A 25018-nucleotide genomic window follows, 5' to 3' on the forward strand; every position below is an offset into this window, starting at 1 on the left:
AATTGTATCCTGTGAAGTAGCAACCAAATGATATCTATGTTGACAATAAAAGTATGTTTTAACTGTGATGGATTATGTGATTGCCCTTCAGCCCATCTGATTTAATTATTTTAAAACACTCTCTACCTTGATAATATTAATAATCCTTGCATTTGATATCACATCTTTGAGACGTCTCAGGCACTTCATACTATAAATTATGTTCTGTGAATTGACTGTACATTTTGTGGGCAAAACACAGCAGCCAAGTGCGCACAGCAGTTTCCGACAAACCATAGTGGATTCAGTGACCAAATTATTATTTATTATTATTATAAAAATGTGAAGCTATTATTACTCCCGGAAAAGCGATCTGCCAATCGACTAACAACAAAGTTCCTACTTACTGCTAGGTAAACAGAGATGTGTGGAGTAAGGAAACTTGTACAAAGTTTCACCCTGCCAGGAATCGAACCCAGGTCTCTGCGTTGCGAGGTCTCTGCGTTGCGAGGAAACCACCGAGCTACAGGACTCGACATCTGTAATTACTGACATAAATTCTATTGTAATTTACTCCTATGGTAAATCTGAGCGAATTAGGTATTGTGCAAAGTGAAACACTTCTCTCTGTGATCACAAATAAACAGCACTGAAATCTTTGGCCCAACCATTGTCCTAAAGGAGAGTTTGGGGGGAATGTTGTGTTATTCATGGCCTTAACTCAACTGGTATCCTCTGGAACAGCACCTAAACAATACCCCTGTCAATAATAAAATATTTTTAGCCTGTGAAGCAGTATGGGAGGCGTAATTTCACAAGATCCCAAGATTGCTTCACTTTTAACCAACATAGCTTTAATTTGAAGATGATTTTGATTCCTCTAACCAGAGTGAAGAGCCTCTTTATCTAACTTGTCAAGACAGTTTGTTCAATGTTGGGTTCGAGTGCAGGACAATATTATTTCTCCATTGACTGATCTGCTATCCCTGCTTAAGGGATACTTGTCTTAATCTATCACTTGGTTAGAAAAACAAATAAAACATTTATAATTGTATGCGTCTCCTAAAATCTCTCCCTAGTAATTATTGACAGTCCTTAGAAAATAATGTGTTGGAGAAAAGATCTCTATGGGCAGCTGAACCAAACTAATTAATGTGTGGGATTGTTTTTGTGTCAATATTGTGGGAAAACAACAAATTAAATCTGTGAGAAAGCAGAAGCATTTTAATTCAAATTGCCATATTATGTTGGCAGTGTGTGTGTGTGTCTGTAGGTGTAACATAGATTTGAAAAACAGGAACATTGATTTCAAATCAAAATACTAAGATGAAATATAAACCATTTATGTGGATAAAACATTATCCACATAAATGGTTTATATTTCCATCCTTGTGTCCACCTTATTGACCAAACTGTTTTTTAACAGTTTGATTGCCACAAATGCTGATGTAGGTTGACTGATTGTCGCTTAGAGCACTACACTGTTGTTCTGTTAGGTGGTGTGAAGTGGTACTCAATATTGCCAAATATAAACATACAACAGCTCATTAAATGGACAGATTTTCTCTTTGCCTTCCTCAACTGTGTTCTCTGAGCATACAAGGAAATTACCCCGTCAAAAATAACAAATTTATTCCTTCTCCAGTATCAACACAAAATGGAGATTTTATTGAACTTTTATTTTCAAAAAAAACATTTGGAGATATTTGGAGGTCAAAGTGTGATTTGAGATATGTTAATTATCATAAATCAGAGTTAACTTGGTGTCAGCCTGGCTCAGTTGGTAGCGCTCTTGCTTCTGAGTCAGAAGGTTCAAGCTTCACATCATCACTTTTAGCTCACAGTCTAGAATAAACCACCCGTGAAATGCTGGGGGAGTGCTGCATTGTCAGAGATGCCGTCATTTGCATGGGATATTAATCCAAGTGACAATCTGCCTGTTCAAATGAATATTAATGATTGCATGGGAACACTTGAAAAGAGTAGGATAGTTCTCCTCGTGTCCTGGCCAATCATACAGAAACATTCTGGAATAAATTCTGGTAGCCAATAGTGTTGGAATAAAGAAGGATGTTTGCATATTTTTTTGCACCAAAAAGTAATCGTGAAACATTTATCATTTTTAATGTTAGTCTCCAGCAGATTCAAAACCATATATAATAATCTGTACATTTGGCATTGTGTGTTTCACATCAGAAGGATGTCCCAAAGAACTTCACAAATAAAACTGTAAAATGTGGTGACTTTTGTCAGCAGATGGCCAACCATTGCTAATCAGAATAAGGCTCAGGTTAACTAACACATTGAGATGCTAATCACGAAACCTTGGGCAAGTTTCCTTACTCCACACGCCTAATAATAATCCCTCCAAAAAATTTAAAAAAACAATAATAAACGACTGTTTGTGGGACACTGCTGTGCGCAATTGGCTGCTGTGTTTCGCCCACAAATATACAGTCAATTCACTTTACAGTCTATTCTGTGAAGCGCTTTGAGATGTCGAGAAGACGTGAAAATCACTATATCAAATGCAAGGATTATTATTATTATTACATATGGAATGGGTCTTTCAGCATTCTAAAATGCTACAAGAGCATGCAAGTTATTGTTGTTATATATAAATACTGATTTCAACAGGAAATGTATGTGATTTTGATGACAAAAACAGCAATGGAAAGAGATTCTACCAGCGTTAGAATAACACACTACCAAAAGCCAAGCAAGATGGTCCTGGCAGAGACTGTAGTGCAATCTACTTGGGAGCCCTGAAAACATCGCCTGATAACTGATATTTCAGGACCTTTGCATAAGGTTCTGTATCCCAAATAAACAAATGCAAATGTTCCATGTAACATTAATTAATTTCTTCCACACCCCTCCCACTATGTCAGATATCTTGATTTACATTGCAATTATTCACTTCATGATTCTTTGTGAGACATTGCTATACACAAATTGGTTGCTGAGTTTGCTGACAAATATAGAATCACGGTACATCATAGGAAAATCCTGTGAAGCATTTTGAGAGGTTTTGATGGCACGATAAGGCCCTGCATTAAATGAATTGATGATGTACATTTATGTTAAGCTCACATGCAATTCAAAACAAAATCACAAAGTGTTCTCCCAGTGTCTTGATTGATATTCTTTTCTCAACTAATTTCATTAATAAAACAAACTTGCTTATTTACTTATTTACTTACTTCTTTCTTTCTTTCTTTCTTTCTTTGTTTGTTTGTTTGTTTGTTTACTTATTTATTTATTTATTGTTGTTGTTGTTGTTGTTAGATTATAGAAGTTGTTTCTAATAATAATGAAACACTAAATGAATGTAGAATGGAGAACGTACTGACAGTCATGGGATAGGACACATCTGGTTTTCTCTGTTTCTGAAGGAATAACAAGACAGCCTTGGAAAAGGGCAGGGGGTCAACAAGAACAACAGCAACTTGGATTTATATAGCACCCTCCACGCCGGACGACATCTCAGAGCGCTTCACAGTAACGGATCCCGGGGCTGAGCCAGGGGGAGGGGAGGAAGGTGACCAAAGCTGTGATCGAAAAGAAAGGTCTTCAGCAGGGACCTGAAAATAGGAAGAGAGGGGACGAGGTGAAGGGAGTGAGGAATGCGGGTGGAAGAGTTTTGAATGATCTGGATTTTATGGATGGTGGTGGATGGGAGACTGGCAAGAAAGGCGTTAGAATAGTCCAGCCGAGAGATGACAAAGGCATGGACTAGGGTTTCAGCGGCTTCCGGAGAGAGGTATTGGCGGAGACAGGCGATGCGTCGGAGGTGGAAGAATGCGGTGCTGGTGAGGGACTGGATGTGAGGGAGCAAGGATAATTGGGGGTCGAACCTGACCCCTAGTGGGTCACCACTGATCAGTAAATAACAAAGCCCACAGAGGTAACAAGGTACCGGTCGACACAGGATCTCATTTTAGCCATAAGTCTCTAGCTTCTGACAGGGCCTGCCAAGTGACAGAAAGCGACCCTCAACGAGCAAGTTGTTTAAGCTGGAGGACTTTGGTACCATCCCGGGATATTGATAAGAAATAACCATTCACTTAAAAGGAATATACTAATGATCCCACACAACAGGACAACAAGCAACAGATACAACCCTAAACTGATCAATCTCCTATCTTAGACAGGACAAAGGGAAGACCTCGTGATACTCAGTCAGGCTGGCACCAAGCCAAATGGTTGATTAACCTGAGTACGTGAAAGCATCAGAAGTGGGTAAAGGGGCCCTAGGAAGGACACTTGGAGAAAGGGTATAACTATGGCACTTCTAGGTGAGAACGGTTAGAAGAACAGGAAGGCTCCGGTGAGAGAGAGAGACCAGTGTGGAGAGGTCCCTTTAAGAATCACAAGGAAGGTGTTCTGTGACGTTGTGTGACTATCTTCAAAGACTGGTAGTATAATTTGTTAGACATTTGTAGTAACTTAATGCATGTTGTGTTCACTCTGTTCATAATAAACCTTGCTATACCATATTTGGATCGTCGAGTCATATTTCGAACTATGGGATCGGAAATCCTAACAGTGTTTTGTCGCATTTTCTTGCAGAACAATGGCCACTGCACTCCAAAGCAAAGCATTGTGTGAAGCATTTGGAAATGTTCTGATGTGATAAGGCACAACATCAAATATGACAATTATATTTAAAATTCTGGGTAAATTGAGTTGTTACCAAGGTTACTGCAGTCTTTCAATGAGGAAAGTAAGAAATAAGGTTAGAATTGAGATCTGTTGGCATTTCATCACTTACGTGGTTTGAAGATGTGGAATGCATTAACACATAAGATTGTAGAAGCAATTGGGATATTTAATAGGCTAACAGCCATTTGGGAAGTAAGGGTATTAAGAGGTGAGAAGGAAAAATGGTAAAATAAGACTAATCGATCTGCTAAAATCTGCTGAATAGACTTGATGGGCTGAATAGTTTCCTTCTGTTTTTATATCGCTGTGCGCAAAATATATGCCACAGTTACTCTAGTTTACAGTATATCAGGCTTCTGTGCCACACGTAGCACAGAAACCACCCTGGTCAAAGTGACAAATGACATTCCGTCCATCTGCGACCAGGGCTCCCTCTGCCTCCTCGTCCTCTTTGACCTCTCTGCTGCTTTTGACACTGTCGACCACTCTATCCTCATCCACCACCTCTCCTTTCACCTCAACATCCATGGCGCTGTCCTTGATTGGTTCAGATCTTACCTCTCACACCCCCTGTACTTCATCTCCTCAAACAGCTTCTCCTCTAGCCCCCGGACCGTCTCGTGCGGCGTTCCTCAGGGCTCTGTCCTTGGTCCCCTCCTCTTCAATATCTATATGATCCCTCTTGGTGACATCATCTGCAGATATGGGGTCAACTTCCACATGTATGCGGATGACACCCAACTCTATCTCTCTACCTCCACCCTTGACTCCACGACCACTGCAGCTCTGACAGTATGTCTGTCAGATATCAAGTCCTGGATGAGAGCTAACTTTCTTCAGTTGAATGTCAACAAGACCGAGGCTCTCCTGATTGGCTCCCGTCAGCGCCTCCACACCTCAGGCACTGACAGCATCACCATCCATGGTTGCACACTCCACCATGCTAAGCCAGTCCGGAACCTTGGGTCTTGTTTGAGCCTCAACTATCCTTTCTACCCCACACTTGTGCCATAACCCGCTCTGCCTTCCCCCAGCTCCGCAATGTCGCCCGACTCTGACACTGTCTCACACCGCGGGCAGCTGAAACCCTTATACATGCCATCATTACACCGAAGCTTGACTATGGAAATTAACTGCTTGTCAGACTCCCCAACTCCTCCCTCCACAGGCTGCAGATCATCCAGAGCTCTGCAACCCATGTCCTCTCCCGCACCAGGCTCCACGACCCTATCACCCCTATCCTTGCCCAACTCCACTAGCTTCCCATCACACAGAGGGTACAGTTCAAGATCCTGATCCTCACCTTCAAAGCCCTTCACCATCTTGCTTCCCCCTACGTCTCCGACCTCCTAAACCCCTACTACCCTGCTCTCTCCCTCCACTCAGGGGGCTCTGGCCTGCTTCACATCCCCCTCCTTGCTCGCCTCACTGTCGGCAGGCGGGCCTTCTGCCACTCTGCACCCACCCTCTGGAACTCCATCCCGCAGTCCCTCCATCTCGCCCCTTCCTCGCCACCTTCAAGACCCACCAAAAGACCCTCCTCTTCGATCATGATTTCAATCTTCCTGCTTTCCTCCTGCCCTCCACCCTCCCGCACCCTGAACCTCAGCTCGGGTCCATAACTCTGTCTGTCCAGTGCCTTGGGATGTCCTCCTGACGTGAATGGCGCTATACAAATGTAATTTTGTTGTTGTTCTTATTGTATATCCTATGAACCATTTGGAACATTCTCCCGTCAGGAAAGGTGTAATATGAAATGTAAGGATTATTATTGTTATATATACCTAAACAAGATTTTTTGTGCTGCTTATCATTGTTTTCTGAAGTGGTCCTGATGCTTCACTAAGCAATGTTCTTTAACAAAATTGAGTTTTGTTGCTTAATATTGGTTCAATCAGCATATTTACCACAAACACTGATTCGTAACCAAAGTACAAACCTTAGCACAGTTCCATCCAGAAATATAATCACAAACAAGCTGCTTCATATATTTATAGTCATATTACAAAAGAAGTCCGCAATTTTAAATTGATTGTGTTACTAAAGTGTAGAGTTGCCTGAATATATCTCCATAAAGGATTGGAAAAGGTCAACAGTAATCAAGACTCATTACTTAAAGAGATTCATTCTTCACCATTATCCATTTTTGAATTTTAAAAGTCTGATAGTTACAATGAATGATTACACAAGAAAGTAACCGTGATGTCATTGTAATTAATGTCCATTTAGCTCCTCAAATTAACTGTTGGAAATAGTAACTCCTTCAGGCCAGTTCACATATGATGTCACCAGCAACCACTCAAAGCCAAAAATAGTCTTAAAAATCAAAATGAAAGAAATAAAGGGAGAAAATGACAGGGATAATGATGTGATTTCCTTCAACCACATTTTTTAATAAACAGTTTACAGACTATATTACTTTGTTATTTAATGATATTTTTAATTACAATTGTTCCATTTTACTGCAAAATACATACTTGATTAACTGAATTTACAGATAAAGTTAATGTATTGCAAAAGGGAATTATTTTAATATTTTTGCTTTATTGCATTTAGAAAGGGCCATTTCCCTATCCTTAATGTCAATGATGACAAGAACATAGCAATGCAATAATACTTCAATGCAATAATAATGTGTTTTCTAACTTTGTTTCCCTTTATTCCTGATATGGCAAGCATCCCCACTGTTTGTCCAGCTGGGGCCACCCTATCCATTAGGGCTATTGGCTTGCATGGTTAACAGGAGCTGGATAGGATGATTCATTGCCCCCAGTGACTGGTCTGTCCTTCCAAGTCCTGCTGATGATCCAGGCTGATAGGAGCGCTTACTGAATTCTGACATTCTGTTGCCAAACATGTCACCTTGGAACCAGTTCAGCAAAACAAATGACAAACCTAAGGTACTCAATTCCATTTTTTACATAAGAAACATCCTGCTAAATGGATTACTGTTTTTCTCTTATCAATGTTATTATTATATTATTATAAACACAGCAACAGACTAACATTGTGTCAGACTGTTTCATGGATCAGTTGAATAGACTTGTGAAATTCTGGGTAATATTGTTTCTCATTTAGACATTTTCACTCAGATCTTATGTTGACAACATATTTTTATATTGTTTTAAAACTTAAATTTAAACCCCAAATGAATTGTTGCAATTAACACCAGAGGCAACTCCTTCTGTTTAGTTAACAGATAGTCTTAGTTAACAGATAGCTCTTAGGTTCTTCTAACTTTTCATCCATTGCTGCCCAAAAGGAGGTACTTTCTAACAAAATCATTGAAAAAATGGCTGGTCTCTTCAAAGTAGCTTAACAACAGCTTGAAGGAGGAAAATATCTGCTTTGGAACTTTTTTTTTCTGTGGAGACAAAATTCTGAAAATTAATTGGCACTGAGGCTGAATTGTTGTAGGCAAATTGTTCTGTGCATTCAATAAAATTTCTTTGGAGCCTGAAATATAATGGTTGTATAATTATAGTGATCTCAGCTTTTCTAAGATCACACATTTGACAGCTGTTGACAAAGTGGAAGTGCTTTTATTTTCAGTGTTCAGTAGTTTATTGATAAGAATCCAAATCAGTACTCTGATGAGAGGGGTCTTTATTGATTGGTAGATTAAGACTCTTGCACCAGCAATTTTGGAATCGGCACAATTGAATGTTGGATCTGCCAAAGCTGAAACATAAATAAAAATGAATGCTCATTCCATGAAACTTTCTAAACTCATAAAAGAGTAGATATTTACAAATCTCTTTTTGTTAGAAAAAATATACATTAGATGCATCCTCATTATTACGTGTCCGGCTTATGCTGGTCCACTTATAGCATGGGTGTATTGTGAATCTGGGCTATATTGGAGGTTTGGTACACCGGCGTTCTGTTAATTTCACAAGTCTATTCAGCTGACTAGTCACCTGCTAATCTAAAAAAATAAGACCCCTACCACTCCCCACTCCCTACCAATTTGCCTCAAATACTCCCCCTTCCTCTCAACCAACCCAGATGAAGCCCACTACCTTCTGCTCGCTAGTGCCTTGACCCTCTCCTGACCATTATTATCTAATTGCTGGTCACTCAACTCCCCCTCCTCTCCCTCCTGCTAGCTGACACAGTCAACCAGTCGTTCTCCTCATATTCTGTTGCTCTTCACCTTAAAAATGCTGTCATCACTTTCCTCCTCAAAAAACTCACCCTCAATCCCTCCAACCTCACAAATTACCATCCCATTTCCAACCTGCCTTTCCTTGCCAAAGCTCTGGAAGGTGTTGTCATTAACCAGCTTTGCTCACACCTCTCCCTTCACTCCCTCCTTGCGTGCCTCCAGTCTGGTTTCCTCCCTGCCCACAGCACAGAGATGGTGCTTGTCAAGGTCACAAATGACTCCCTCTCTCTCTGTGACCAGGGCTCCATCTGCCTCCTCATCCTCCTGGACCTCTCTCCCGCATTCGATAAAGTCAACCACACCATCCTCATCCACCACCTGTCTTCCCCTTATCTAACTTAATGAGACGGCACTCGCGTGGTTCAAGTCCTACCTAACAAACTAACTTCAATTTGTCTCTTCAAACAGTTTCTCCTCCTGCCCCCACTTGGCCACCTGTGGTGTACTCCAGGACTCCATTCTTGGCCCCTTCCTCTTCCTCATCTATATGCTACCTCTTGACGATGTCATCCGCAGACAAGGGATAAACTTCCACATGTAAGTGAATGATGCACAAATCTACTTCTCCTCCTCCAACTGCGAATCCAGGTCTGCTGTAGTCTGGTGAGCGCTAACATCTTACAATTAAATAATAATAATATTATTACAATTAAATGTTGACAAGATGGATGCTGTAACTTCCCATCAATGTCTTCTTTCCTGCGGCTGTAACCTCCTCAACCTCCCAGCCTATCCCTCAGACTTATCGAACCGGTGCACAACCGAGGCATCAAATTTAAACCACAGCTGTCCTTCCTTCCCCACCTCCGGTCCCTGACCAGGACCGCCTTCCTGCACCTCTGCCACATTTCCCGCCTCCCACCGTTCTTTACCCCAGATGCAGCCAAAACACTATCCTTTTCACCGATCTCCCCAGCCCCACCATAAGCAAGATCCAGCTAATCCAAAACTCTCATCGCCTGCATACTCATCCACACTAAACTCCATACCCCCATCACACCAGTTCTAGCCAGCTTCCATTGTTTGATATCGCTGAACAGATCGATTTCAAGATCCTCACACTCGTTTTCAAATCCCTTCATGCCCTGGAACCTCACTACCTCTCCAACCTGCTTAGCCCCCAACTCACTACCCACTGCCTTTCCTCGACAGGCCCCGGCCTTCTGCATGTAGCCTTGTGCTTTCCGTTACACCATGGGTGGCCGCACTTTCAGGCAGTACACCTCAAAACTCTGAAATGCTCTTCCTCTATACCTCCATCTTGCACCTTCTTTCCCCATCTTCACATCGCACCTGAATACCTTCCTCTTCACACTTGCCTACAGTCACCTCCCCCCTTCACACAACTCGGCGTCGTGCTACTGTCACTGTCAAGCTCTCTGAGACCCAATCTTATGTGAGGAGTGCTCTATTGGAGTGCAAGTTGTTGTTGTTAATTTTATAATCACAAGAATTACTTTTACTAAAAAAAAGAACACTTCAGAAGTATTATATTGATTAGATATCTACTCTGAAAAGTTTTTTTTATGGCAAACCAGCAATAAATTATATTATATAATAATCCTTGCATTTGATAAAGCTCCTTATCAAGTCTTCGAGATGTCTGAAAGCGCATCACAAAACTTACTATAAAGAGAATTGACTGTATATTTTGTGGACGAAACGTGGCAGCCAATTGCGCACAGCGTCTCACAAACCGTTGGGATTGAGTGACTGAATTATTCTTTTTTTAATACTATTTTTTTGAAGGGATCATTACCTTGGGAAAAGTGGTACAATTGACTAACAACCGGGTTCTTACTTACTGCGAGGTGAACAGAGGTTTGTGGAGTAAGGAAACATTTTGCCCAAAGCGGGAATCGAATCCAGGTCCTCTTGTTTGCGAGACAAGTGCTCCAACCACTAAGCTACAGGACTCCACTTTAGTCTGCACAATTAAAATGAAAAATAAATCTCAACATATTGTATAATGAACTCAACAGTGTTCAAAGAACACTTGAATGGGAAAATGATAACATAAAAAAGCATTTCAGGAAAGTGCACCTTGTGCAGAAAACCCCATGCATGCATGCCACACTGATTCATGGGAACTCTGCTCTCACCTAAAATAACTAAACCCGTAAAATGTGAATAAGCCCAGAGACTCAATTTTCCCTGGGTCTAAACAGCAAAGGATCTTGCTGATCTTGCTGATATCTTTTGGTTCAGCCGGGAGCTAGTTCATCACAGCAAATGCACTCGTTCTAGCTTAGTATGTAAAACTCCTTATTTTTAACCAGAATAAGGATGGTTCATGTTATTCTGTCTTGGTTCACATAGGTTGTCATGTGCATTTGAGCAATTAAACTTCATAGAGCTTTAGCTGGTCCATTTAGAAAATATAAATTTTAGCCTGCAATTTGCACAGTCAATAAAAAANTCAACAAAAATATTTGTAAACAGCAAATTCCAGATATCCCATGCTGAATTTCAGGGATATCTGGTTATCTGGTCAGTGGTTGAATCAAATTGAGGATTCACTTTTTACAAATCCTTTTGGGAATATCTACCCAATTGTTGAGTTGTATCCAAAATAATAATATGATAATAATAATCCTTGCATTTGAATAGTGCCTCATCACATCAATTAGATGCCTCAAAGTGCTTCACACAATATACTGTAAAGTGAATTGACTGTATATTTTGTGGGCGAAATGTGTAATGGAAGGTTTCCAGCCTTTTAGAGAATTGTCGACAGATACCCTCTAAAATATGATGATTTAACCGTAGTCTTACAAGTCTGAACATAGGTTCAGCTCCCCCAAGAATATATTCAACCAACCTTCTATACATAACATGATAAAAAGAAATTTTATGACATGGATTACAAAAGTAAATAAAATAACCTAAAGATGCAGTTACATTGAAGTAAATCATATCAGCATTTACTAGAATCCTGTGGCATTGCATACTCTTGTTTCTGCAATTTCCAAATACCAATCAAATTGTTTTGGCCTTAACTTCAGAGCTAATAGGTTATATTGATCATGGCAATATATAGCTACAATAATAATATTCGTTTTTTTATTTGATATAGTGTCTTATCATGTCTTCGGGATGTCTCAAAGAGCTTCACAGAAGATAATGTAAAGTGAATTGACTGTATAATTTGTGGGCAAAATGCAGCAGCAAATTGTGACAGCAGTGTCCCACAAGCAGTCATAGATTGAATGACCAATTTATCATTATTATTATTTTTTGAAGACATTCTTACCCTTGGAAAGTGATTTGCCAATCGACTAACAACCAGGTTCCTACTTACTGCTAGGTAAACAGAAACATTTACAGTAAGGCAACTTGCCCAACATTTCGCCCTGCCCAGGAATCAAACCCAGGTCCTCTCGCTTGCAAGGTGAGTGCTCTAACCACTGAGCTACAGGACTCCGATAAAGATACTCAAAGTTACTTCAAGAGTTACAGATTTATTCTTTTGAAATAAAGTTTAAATACGTCTTCAGATGTTTCTGGAATCCAAAATGTATGAAAGGATTTTTTTCAATTGTTATATTTCTTGTTCAGTCACAATAATTTAAAGATAAAGTCTATTATTTTACTGTCAATGTGAAGTATTTATCTTTAATTCTTTATCAGACTTAAGAAATACAATTGAAGGCATCTACTCCATATTTGTCTATTTATCCTATTTGAGAACAGCAGTGGTAATTTACTGTTTTAAGCATTACAGAAGTGGCTAAGATTGTGTTGCATTGTCTAAAGTTAAAGGTTGAACCTATTAGTGGAATGGTACATCTGTAATCCAAATGACATTGGTTTGCCATGTACATTGTAAAAAGTGCAGTCAATATTTATTTTATTTTATTTCACTCAAATTTTTTTTATTAATGGAACAAAAAATACAAAGTGACAAGAAAAGAAATGCGATAACAATTGCTCATATTCAGTGTTCTCAATATAATACATGACAGATTTTACCTTGATTCAATCATTTTCTCCAGCAATTTCTCAGCTTCCCTACCATGTAATATGTTTAACCCTTTGGAGTCTTGTAAAGTAAGTTTTCTTATATGAATGTGACCAGGTTGCTGGTGTCAATGGATGACTGTTTCCTAGCATCATATTTTCAAAATACAAGATGATTACATTTGTGATGTAACTATGGGAAACACCTAAGGGAAATTATCTCGTGCTTACAATGAGGTTTCCCATTAGATGGATCACAGATGTGCTGGAGCTAGTGAAAATACAGTTTACCCGTAAATTAGTTGTTAGATTTTTAACATGCAATTGATTGAAAACAACAATCTTTGGAGCTTTTGTTTGGAGATGTGTTGATATTTTTGGTCAGTCAGACATCTAATACATGCAGAAATCCATCTCTTTGCTTAAGAGTTGTGATGCCCGATCTTTTAGGTCGATCAACAAAATATTTTTTTCATTGAATATTTGATTGAATCAAGAAATATTCAATCAAGAAAAACCTGGAATCACATTACGGATCAAACACAGACTTACTTAGCCTGGTGCAAATGTTCAAGGACTGCTTTTTGACACACTCATGGGCTGTAATTTGGTCGGCACTGCTTAAGAGTATCCAATGATTTAACCATATTTAGTCACATTGATTTAAGGCATGCCTCTTCAAGAAGTCAGGAGATAAAATAATATTGAAAAACGAAACAGAGAAAAAAAGGAAACAAAATAAACTATGGAAGACAGAGACAGCAGAAATGAAGTGTTACAGTAGTTTTATTTCTATATCAAAATGTTTTCAATTTCTTTTAATTATATTGGATTAACATTTGAATATCTTGATTTTGAAGTTTTGGTTTTATTGTTATCACAGTGTGAATTATTGTTCTCAATACAAGGAGTTAATCCTAATGTCTTTAGGTTTACTTCTGTACTTCTTAAGATTCCTTCTGCATTTTGTTGTTAAAAAGCAATAGTAATAAATATGAAAGCTAGAGTACACAGAGGAAAAACCAAAGGCGCTCTCATAAATGCAATATTCTTGATAATAATAATCATTCCATTTGCCTTATCATGTTCTCCAGACGTCTCATAGCGCTTCACAGAATATACTGTAAAGTAAATTGATTAATACATTGTGGGCGATGAAGCTTCTGGGTACCGATTTGTGCAGAAGAGTGATGTACTGGTAGTTTAGTGCTTAATTAGCTATAAACAAGAATGAAGATTCCATGGACACATTTTTTCATACATTCCCATATCTTCTTCAAAAACATGGAGTCATTCAGTAGATTTAATTTGCTCCTATAAACTATCTCCATTTTCAGTCCAGGTTGGTCAGATTCATTAGCTGTAGTGAAGCAGTACAAAGCTGCTGGAAGCAAAGTGCACCCTTCATCTGACATAATGGCAGCAGTGAATTAAACCTTCAAGCAAGCGAAAACTTACTTGAGTTGTAGATATTATAAGAACATATTATTAAGATTAACCTTTCTTTCCAATTATTACAATTATTTCCTGCTCATTATCTAAAAGTTCTCATTTTCATTTTCCCATGCTTTAACCACCGCCTGAAGGAACACATGCCTTTGATGTGGATATTTGGGTTAAGCCACAGGAGAAAGGAGCTACTGTTTATTTTCCCTCTCCATTTTATGCATTTTTCACTAGATTTGCAAATTGATTGCTAAACATTTATTTTGTATTGGGGGAATGCATAAAATATACAATAGTTTTGCATTACAATATTCCACACATTTAATTGGATATTAATTTAAACGATTCTGTATTTAAGCAGGCAAAACATGTCTCAGAGCACTGACTATTGAGATACAACAACAACAAAATTACATTTATAGAGCGCTTCTCACATCGGGAGGATGTGGGGGAAGAAAGGACAGTTCAGGGTCAAACAAGACAACCAGCTTCCTGACTGGATAGTGAGGTTGAGTGTGCAGCCGTGGAGGCTGATGCTGCCAGCGCCCGAGGTGCGGATGCGCAGGCGTGAGCCAATCATGAGGGCCTCGGTCTTACTGATGTTGAGTTGGGGAAAGTAGTCCCTCGCCAGGACTTGATGTCGGACAGGTAGTCGGTCAGGACGCCAGTAGTCCAGGAGTTGAGGGTGAAAGCAGAGAGATAGAGTTGGGTATCATCCGCATACATGTGGAAATTTACCCCATGTCTGCGGATGATGTCACCAAGGGGGAGCATGTAGAGGGTGAAGAGGAGGGGACCGAGGACAGAGCCCTGAGGAACACCGCATCATAATGCAGTATTTTTCAGCCTCAAAAAGGGATGTCAAAGAAGAGCCTTATAGATATGTACAAGATGCTGAATAAGATTAAGTAACTCTAGAACAATGCATTCAGATACACCCAGCAACAGGGAAAGAGCAGGCAGACTTAGGTTTGTGAATAACAGCTTTAGGATGGATAACAGGAATTGCCTTTGGCACAGAAGGCAATCAGATCTTGCAGTGGTTATCAGGAATAATATTGCAATTAAGAAGAAAACCAGAGAATGAGAGCCAGGGATAGACAGTCATTCATAGGAGACTACTGGCTAGTTCCTCCCAGCGGCCACCCTGAGAACTGGTAGTATACATATTGGAAGCATTTTCAGATGCTACCGTGTGAAGAGCACTATATAACTGCAAACTACTGTTGTTGTATGATACCAAAGGTATGTAAAACTACAAAACAAGCTGTTGATTAAATATCTGCAAATAAAAAAAAATGTTCTGAGTCTGACTCAAAAGAGCTGAAAAGACAAACAGTACTTCCAAGAGTGCTCATTTTATTCTCTATTTCATTATAACAAATTTTCCTTTTTCTTAGCAGGTTTGTATAATCAACTCACACTTTTGGCAGTTCCCCAGAGCAATTGCAAATCTTGCATTAATTATTTTTGAAATGAAAATAAGTTCTTCATCTTCAATAGATTAGAACTTAGCTCCTGAAGCAAAAAAATTCAAATCCTCTACAGTGGAGATATTAAAATTCCCTCAACAAACATGAAGGAACAGCAGTATGACATTTTAATCATAGAATTATACAGCACAGAAGGAGGACATTTGGCCCATCGTGTCCATGCCGGCTCTTTGAAAGAGCTATCCAAATTAGTCCCACTCCCCCGTGTTCTCCCCATAGCCCTGCAAATTTGTCCTCCCCAAACATCTATCTACTTCTTTCTTGAAAGTTCTTATCGAATAGTCTTTCACCACCCTTTCAAGCAATGCATTCCAGAACCAAATTCACTGTGTGAAAACATTCCTCCTCACCTATGTATGAAAAGTCGAGTCAGGATGTGATGAACGCATGGACGAATGTTTTGGTTGTGTCTGGGGTAAGGTATGGTCGGATGCGGGCAATGTGGCGGAGGTGGAAGAAGACAATCCTGGTTAGGGACCAGACGTGGGGAAGGAAGGTCATTAAATGAAACAAACCCTTCATTCCATTGACTTGCTCTCTTATCATAACTCAGTAATATGTAGTTGAAATTTTGTGTTCTCTTTCCTTTTTCTTGGTTAGGAGCAACTATCCCAGCGTGAGCTACGTCCAGAGTGAGGCGAGGCCAGAGTGAGAAGGAATTGGGTGAGTGCCTTCCTCACTCCCTTCGTCTTGTTCCCTCCCTTCCCATTTGCAGGTCTCTGCTGAAGACCTTTCTTTTCGACCGCGCCTTTGATCACCTTCCTCCCCCTCCCTCTGGCTCGGTCCCGGGATCCGTTACTGTAAAGTGCTCTGAGACGCTATCCGGCGTGGAGGGTACTATATAAATCCAAGTTGTTGTTGTTTCTGTTGTTGTTGTTAAATCCAAGTTGTTGTTATTTTATTCACATTTCTTAAAAAATATTTCACATGACCTCCACCTTGGTGGTATAATGTTACATTTGCTCATTAAAGAGCTTCTGTAGTCAGCAGTTGTACACAGCCCTCCTTCAAACAATGTTCCCCATCTTCATTTACATATTAATTTGTAGTTTGGGCTTTATTCATTTTCACAAATATGAATATTTATCATATTCATAAATTGTGACAAGCACTATTTACATAAACACTCTTTTTACACAATACAACAAATTTGATGCTATGCCAATTTATGTGACTATACTGTACTTACAAAAATATTGTTGAAGCATTCACCAAAAGCCTTTGATTTATTACTCCTATATGTGACGAGGACACATGTGATATGCATTGAACTTGCCTCTAAAATGTTATTTCTTGCCTCACCCTTTTGCGATCTCCACAAATTGTAATCATATTGCAGTGACTCAGAACTAGAGAGGCAATTGCCAAATTGGATCTTAAACACATTTTTTTATTACGCTACATAATCGTAGGTAACTTAGCAAAGAAGATAGCATATATTGATCTATTGAAAAAAAATTAGTTATTAAGATTGAATTTAACAACCCATTCAACTTCAGAAGATCACTATTCATTTGAAGTTGATGTTGAAATCTAAACGTTACAAATAACAGTACAACTTTTTAAATACAATGCAGCCTCTTATCCTTCCTTCCCAGCATAAGTCAAATTGTTTTATTATAACAATAATAGCATTAATTCTTGCATTTGATATAGCGCTTTTCTCGTCTTCTAGACATCTCAAAGTACTTTACAGGATACACTGTAAAGTGAATTGACTTTATATTTGTGGCAGCCAATTGCACAGAGCAGTGTCCCACAAACAGTCGTGGATTGAAGTGACCAATTTATTATTTTTTTCTTGAAGGGTTATCATCAGGTGTGTGGAGTAAGGAAAGTTGCCCAAGGTTTCGCCCTGCCATGAATCGAACACAGGTCTCTGGCTTGCGAGGTGAGTGCTCTAACCACTGAGCTACAGGACTCCACTATGGCCCATTATACCATTGTTTTATCATTTCGACTTATGAGGCTGCAAGAAAGTTGTGATTTTTTGGTGTAAATGTTGCTTCAACAGTTTGTTAAATTTGTGGTTTGGTGTGGTTAGTTCAAATTCAAGTACCTACCACAGCAGTTTTCAAACATCTTTGTGTAGCGGCCTTCGTCTTTCTACAGCATAACATGTTCAGGAGCTCCTTGGGAGCTTCCCACTTGGTCTCTTGTCCTTGAGCTGATTAGCAACCGATATTTCAATTGGAGGGAATAGGACAAAGCGATATTTTAAAAAACAATAAATGCAATTTGTTGTTGTTGTTTCTCTCTCTGAGGTTCACACTTGACTTCTCTTCCTCTGCAACTTGGGCAAAATGCCAGAAAGACAAGTTCTTACCCAGTAAATTCTTCGAGCCAGCCAGCTTACCCCTCTCTACAGTGGGTAGACACACACTTTAGATCATCTACCAGTCTCTCAACTCCCACTGCGCTCCCATTAGAGCACCTTACCTGGATGGTCCAATGAGACTCTGGGATGGATTATTGGAAGATGGGTGGTCCAATCCAATAAGAATGTGGGGCGGGTTGATGGATAGGTGGGTGGTTGAATGGGAGCGTTTATTTACTGTAGTAAACACTGTATTAAAAGTTGCGGCAACTATTAAAAGTTTTGGTATGTGTTAAACGGTGTACCTCCTGCAACAAGATTGTGGTTCCTGATTTTCTTACAATCTTACTCATGAGCAAGGAGTGAATAATTCTTTTACATTGTGACCATCTCGGACAATCCCCCGCTAGACTATTTGGAATTGGATGCATGCACCCATCTGGGCTGCCACTGCTCAAACATGCACATAGGTAAATCATTAATACAAGGATAGTCTATAACTCCTCTTTCTAAGGGCAAAAATACCTCAAAAAGCCATTATGATCACAAGATTTTGTAAAAATACTTTGATATATAATTGCTTACATGGAAAATGGTGTGGAAAACTGATTTCAAAGTGAAATTGAATTTAAGAAATTCCCAACATTCGGCTCTTACAAAATTCAGATTGTAAACATAGAAAAAGGAGTAGGCCATTCAGCCCCCCCAAGCCTGTTCTGCCATTTTATAAGATCATGACTGATCTTTACCTCAACTCCAATTACCAGCCCTTGCCCCATATCCATTGATACCCTGACCTAACAAATATCTATCCACTTCAATCTTAAAAATGTGAATGAATCCAGCATCCATAGCCATTTGAGAGAGAGATTTCCAACTGTGCAGCGCCTTGGGACGTCCTCCTGACGTGAAAGGTGCTTTATAAATGGAATCTTGTTGTTGTTGTTGTTGTTGTTCCAGCACTGCACTACCCTTTGCTAAAACACTGCTTCCTGATTTCACTACTGAATGGCCTAGCTCTAATTTTAAGATTATGCCCCCTTGTATTGGATTCCCCATCAGAGGAAATCGTTTCTCTGTATCTATCCTTGTATCCCTTTATTATTTTAAAAACCTCAATCAGATCACCCATCAACCTTCCAAACTCAAGCTAATAGAGACCAAGTTTATGCACCCTGTCCTCATAATTTAACCCTTTATGCCCTGGTAACATTCTGGTGAATCTATGCTGCACCCCTCCAGACCCAATATATCCTTCTTGAGGTGCAGAGCCCAAACTTTAACCCAGTACTCCGGATGGGGTCTGACCACGGCTCTTGATCCAAAGATATTATCTTCAGTCTAAACCCAGATCAAATTTCATGACTCTTAGTTTGAAACCCTGATAATCTAATTCTGAGGTTCACATTTGTTAGAGAGCTCTCACGGAGTCAAATATATTAAACAAGCCATCAATAAATACATATTTGCCCACAGTTATGAAAATGACAGGATCCTTCACCTTCAGTATTTCTCACACCTTTAAACTCCTGCGGGTGATGTTTTTCGTTTTAATCAGTTCACATCATCTAATTACATACGTCAGGTCACAGCTGCATTGGTTAAGGTAGCAGCTTGTTATTTCTGTTTCTGTGGTCCAACAAGCAGCAAGAGGAAACAATTCACAAATTCTGTTTGTGTTTTGGCTTCCCAAGGGTCCTTTGAGCCAGATTTGTTCACATGCAGAGCACATCCCCTTTTCATAAGTTAATTAATGTGCTGTAAAGCAACAGTTTAAATTCAGAGATCATTTTTCACTGATTTATTTATTGAACATGAAAATTATTTTTCAACTTCCCAGTATTCTGTTCAGGATTAATTTCTTCTCTTTTTCAAAAGAACATTTGAAACAGATAAGTCTGGAATGTTGTCTGCAATGTAAAAGTAAGGAGTGCTTTTGAGTTCTATAAACATTGGTAGAATCTCATGGTAAGACATTGTTCAGAGCATATGTTCAATTTTGTGCACCCAAACTTAAGGAGGGCCTCCAGCGACACTCACTAACCTAATGGCATATTGGCGTTTATTGCAAAAGGGTTAGAATACAAGAGAAGGGAAGTCTTGCTGCAACTGAATAGGGCCTTGGTGAGACCGTACCTAGAATATTGTGTACAGTTTTGGTCTCATTATTTAAGAAAGGACAACAACAACAACAACAACAAGATTCCATTTATAAAGCGCCTTTCACGTCAGGAGGACGTCCCAAGGCGCTGTACAGTTGGGTCATGACCCGAGCAGGGGGGAAATGGTCAGGGTGAGGGAAGGGAGGGAGCAAGGAGGGGCGAAATGGTCAGGGTGAGGGGAGGGAAGGGAGGGAGCGAGGAGGGGGAAGAGAGTCGAAAGAGGACATACTCGCCTTAGAGGGGGTGCAGCATAGATTCACTAGGTTAGTTCCTGGGATGAGGGGGTTGACCCATGAGGATAGGTTGAGTAAACTAGGGCTATATTCTCTAGAATATAGATGAATTAGGGGTGATCTTATAGAAACATTTAAGATTCTTATGGGGCTTGTCAGAGTAGACAGTGTGAGACTGTTTCCCCTGGTAGGAGAATCTAGAACTAGGGGTCACAGTCTTAAGATTAAGGGACAGCCCTTTCAAACAGAGTTGAGGAAACACTTCTTCACTCAGAGGGTAGAGGATTTATGGAATTCTCTACTCCAGAAGGCTGTAGATGCTCAGCCCTTGAACATATTCAAGACCGAGATTGATAGATTTCTAAAGGATAGAGGGATTAAGGGATATGAGGATAAGGCGGGTAGATGGAGTTAGGTTAGAAGATTAGCCATGATCTTATTGAATGGCGGGGCAGGCTCGAGGGGCTGAATGGCCTACTCCTGCTCCTAATTCCTATGTTCCTATGTTCTTACATAGACATTATATAAAATCCTAAAAAGCTTTAAGGCACCTTCCAAATATGAAAGGCACAATCTACTACCTGTCACCTCCGCTCCACTGGCTCCAGCCTTCTGCTTCTCCTTGGTGCTCTTGGTTCAACCATTGGCAGCTGCGCTTTCAGTCACTATGCCCTGAAACTCTGGAACGCTCTCCCTCAATCCCTCCACCTTGTCCCCTCCTTCCCCATTTTCAGGTTGCGCCTGAACACCTTCCTCTTCGATCATCCCCCACCCCTACCCACTCGCTCTGTCTCAGGCTCCACCACTGTCAATATGCTGAGATGTTACCCTGTGTGAGGGCACTATATAAATGCAAGCTTATTGCTATTTAAATTATTGAAAAAAAGCATCTTGCACAAATTGTGAGATATGTTGCATAAGAATCATCCCAGCAGAGACGTTTCTAAAATTATTCAGTGGAAAGTATTTAAGTCTGATATATCGATAAATTCCAGGATTTTATTGTTTTAAATGTTTGCACTCACTGTAAAATATTGCGATACTTCCCTTCTTATCTGTGTGTAGGAGGCACCCTACCCATCTACAAATCTGCTGAAGTACTCAACAATAATGCCCATAATAATTTGCAAGACTTGTCCAATAAGTTTTCTGTCTGTTTTAAAATCTGTGGCTGAAAAGTTGTACTCTCTGCATTAATAGACATTTCACCATTATAATCCTAGATGGATTTATGAAGGTAATTCGAATGTGCAAAATGTTAATCACTGAAAGAGTTACCTCATTGACCGCTGCTTTCATCTTCAGCCAAAAAGTGCTTCAGCCATGTTTGTCAACTAAAAAACATTACATTTTTCACAACTGGTACTGACGAACTTTTGGAATTATAGCAATTTTGTTGGTGTTCCTTTAGAAAATTAATTAAATCAGCATGATGTAAAAAAACTTTGTGAGCAGATTAAATTGGGTTGCTAAATATTTTATGTAACCTTCAATTTACAGTGTCTGCTTATCTCCATTTCATAAAGACAAAGAACAGTTTCATCGTCCTGTATTTCCTTACACATGTATAGTGCACTATCTTCACAAGTTACTGTTAGTAATAAGAATAATACTTATATTTGATAAAGCGCCTTATCACATTGTTTAGACATCTTAAAGCACTTCTATCATTCCTGTAATCACGTACTTCACAAAAGTAATGAATATGTCAATTTTCTATAATAATAAAGATGCAATATCTGTGTATCTGTGTATCTGCTAAGAATGGTTACTCATAGGGTTAGTGAGGTGGAAGTTGCCTTGAGCGGGGTTGCTGCTTGGCTGCTTTTCCTGTTGTTCCTGGGTGGTCCTGGGCTGAGTAATGCCATGCCAGTGGCGGGTGACAGTTGGCTTGGTAAGCGCGGGGTTTTCAGCTTCCTCCACACCACAGCCTAGCAGTGACTAGCCGAGGAGAGTGAAACCTGGGGCTTGAGTTGGGGCCTTACCTGGGGCTGAGGTTTAGCCCCTCCTCCTCTGGAATTTAGCCCTTCCCCTTATGTATATAATTCCAGTGGATCCAACAAATGGCGTAATTGAGATGTTCAAAGGTTGTGAGACCATTGTACAAGATATAGCAGAGCTCAATGTTTAACCAATTATTTCCCTGAACCTCAGCCATAACTACACAAATCTACATTCCATATTGGATCCTTTGGTTGCAAGTCTATTCTAATATATGCAAAGTTTTCTGTTCCCTTATAATACGAAGTGAAATTAAAGCAAACGTAATAAACATTCAAATCAAATGGCATGATGCTGCTTCAGTTCAAATCATCGTTCAATGCAAGTACTCATCATCCTTTGCTCTTTGCTGTATAACAAACCATTTTATTATGGGTCTTTTTGTTGTAGGTCCATGCATTATCAAGCTTGTTGTGCTTGCTTAGCACTAAGAAAAAATGTTACCTGATTCATGTTTTTTTCACCCTTGCTCTCTTTCACCTTTTTTTTCTCTCTAGCTGTCTCTCTTATTCAATTCTTACATTTCTCCTTATTGATCCAATGCATGCTTTATAATTGGATTGCCATCACATTTTCTGCTCGATTCTGACCTGGTTTCTATTCTGCTCCACTCTCAGTTTCTTACCTGTGCTGCCATTGATGTCTATTACCAATTCCGAATCCATAGCAATTGTGTCCCATGACCTCAGAGAAAACACCTGCAGAATGAATTAGCCATGTTCACAAACCACTAAAAAGTTCCAGATTCAAAAGCAGGACATGGACACACACACACGTACATGCATATTCACAGACAAACACCCACAAATAATAAATAGCAAACACCATACATGTACTAGGGTTAGTATAATAAACTCATTCAAGAGATTGAGTTTGTTCTCATACATTTGAAGGCTTCATGGTAATTAAAATTTTCCAGTATGCTACATAAAACAATTCAATACTTGTGTTTTCTTATAATAATCTAATAACAACAGTGATGTCAATCACCCATTTTTAACATGAGTCACCTTTTGTTAAGCATTTATTATGCGAAACCTTGACTGTCTGAGGACTTTCTCTACAGGATGTGAGGGAACTCAATGTTCAGCTAAAAGGCAAAGCATCACTGTTAATGTCACTGTTTCCTTTCAAAACAGGTTTCCTGTATATTCTTCTGAGAGTGTGTGTAATGCAGGGAATATCAAAGAACAGGAAAGCAAGACAAAAGAGATCTATCCCAATATTAAGAGAATATTTTAGCTGGAAATAATATTAATGAAACGGTGAAAAACAATTACATTACACGATACAAATATTAGTTATCCACACATTGAGGTTACTTTAATTGTTTACAGTCAACATTTACAGATAGCAATGTTAATGTTTTTAGAACATAACTGAACTATACCATGGTTTGGGATTAAGGCCAGATAGACCATGAAGCCATTATTTTCACAGACTGTGAACCTTTCTATCATGCAGTCTACCCAAGTCATTTAATCTCCATAAAAATACTGTGAAGTTTCCACCTGCTGCCCACACCCCTCCCAAAATAAATTGAACAAATCCACAGAACATTCATCTCGTCTCACACTATTCATCACTGACATTTCACCTTCCATGGTATGACATGTTCAAGGTCCCAGGATCTCAGGAACTGTCATATACAACATTTGATCATTTATCTTTATATACTATACTTATACCCCTCAATGTGGTTCCTAACCAGATATTTAACCAATTATTTTTCAAAATTTTAATTGTCACTTGATAACCTCCCTTAGCTGGCTAAATATTTTACATGACCAATGCCCTGCAGGGAAAAATATTCAATCTGAAATTATGATTTAGTTAACTTTAAAATTGCCAACCCACCCTGGAAAATTACAGGTGGAGAAGGCAATAACTTGCTTGCAACTGCATTAATTCCATCCTCTGCAGTTTAAAAAAAACCTTGGATCAACTCGGGATGAATATTCTCTTTAAATTTTCGAGTTGATATAGTGTAACATGGGGGCAAACAATAATATTGCTGTATTAAAGCTCCTGCAATTTCTTCATTACTGTAAAATTAATCACAAAAATCAATTCAAACAGCTGAACTAATTTCAGTTGAAAACTAGACACTGATTCTCCTCACTTGGCTTTATTTTTCTCCCATATTCTGTTTTAGGGAGGGTGTTGCAATATTGGAACTTCCTAGTGTTATGGCTTAACTACATCTAGGTATTGCCAGCTGAGCGGTTAGGAAGGTTACAATTTTTTTGTAAAAATATAAGGTTTGATTTGTAGCTGTCTGTGGAACTGACTGCAAGAGCTATGGTTAAGGTAGAAAGCATCACCATATTTAAGAGGAAACATGATGCATACATGAAGGAGAAGGGAATAGAGGGCTATGGAAAATGGGATTAGGATGTGCATAAACATCATCATAGACCTGTGGGCTGAAAGATCTGTTTTCTTGCTGTACAGTTTATTTAATGTGTTCAATTACAAATTTTGGGGGGATTTGCAGAATTCCAATATAAGCGCTCCAATATGATCTGAAAGAATTTTCAGTAAATTCCTTAATTTGTTACCACACTGAGCATTTTCTTTAATATATATGAATG

Source organism: Callorhinchus milii, unplaced genomic scaffold, assembly GCF_018977255.1.
Source record: "Callorhinchus milii isolate IMCB2004 unplaced genomic scaffold, IMCB_Cmil_1.0 Scaffold4, whole genome shotgun sequence".
NCBI classification, from domain to species: Eukaryota; Metazoa; Chordata; class Chondrichthyes; order Chimaeriformes; family Callorhinchidae; genus Callorhinchus; species Callorhinchus milii.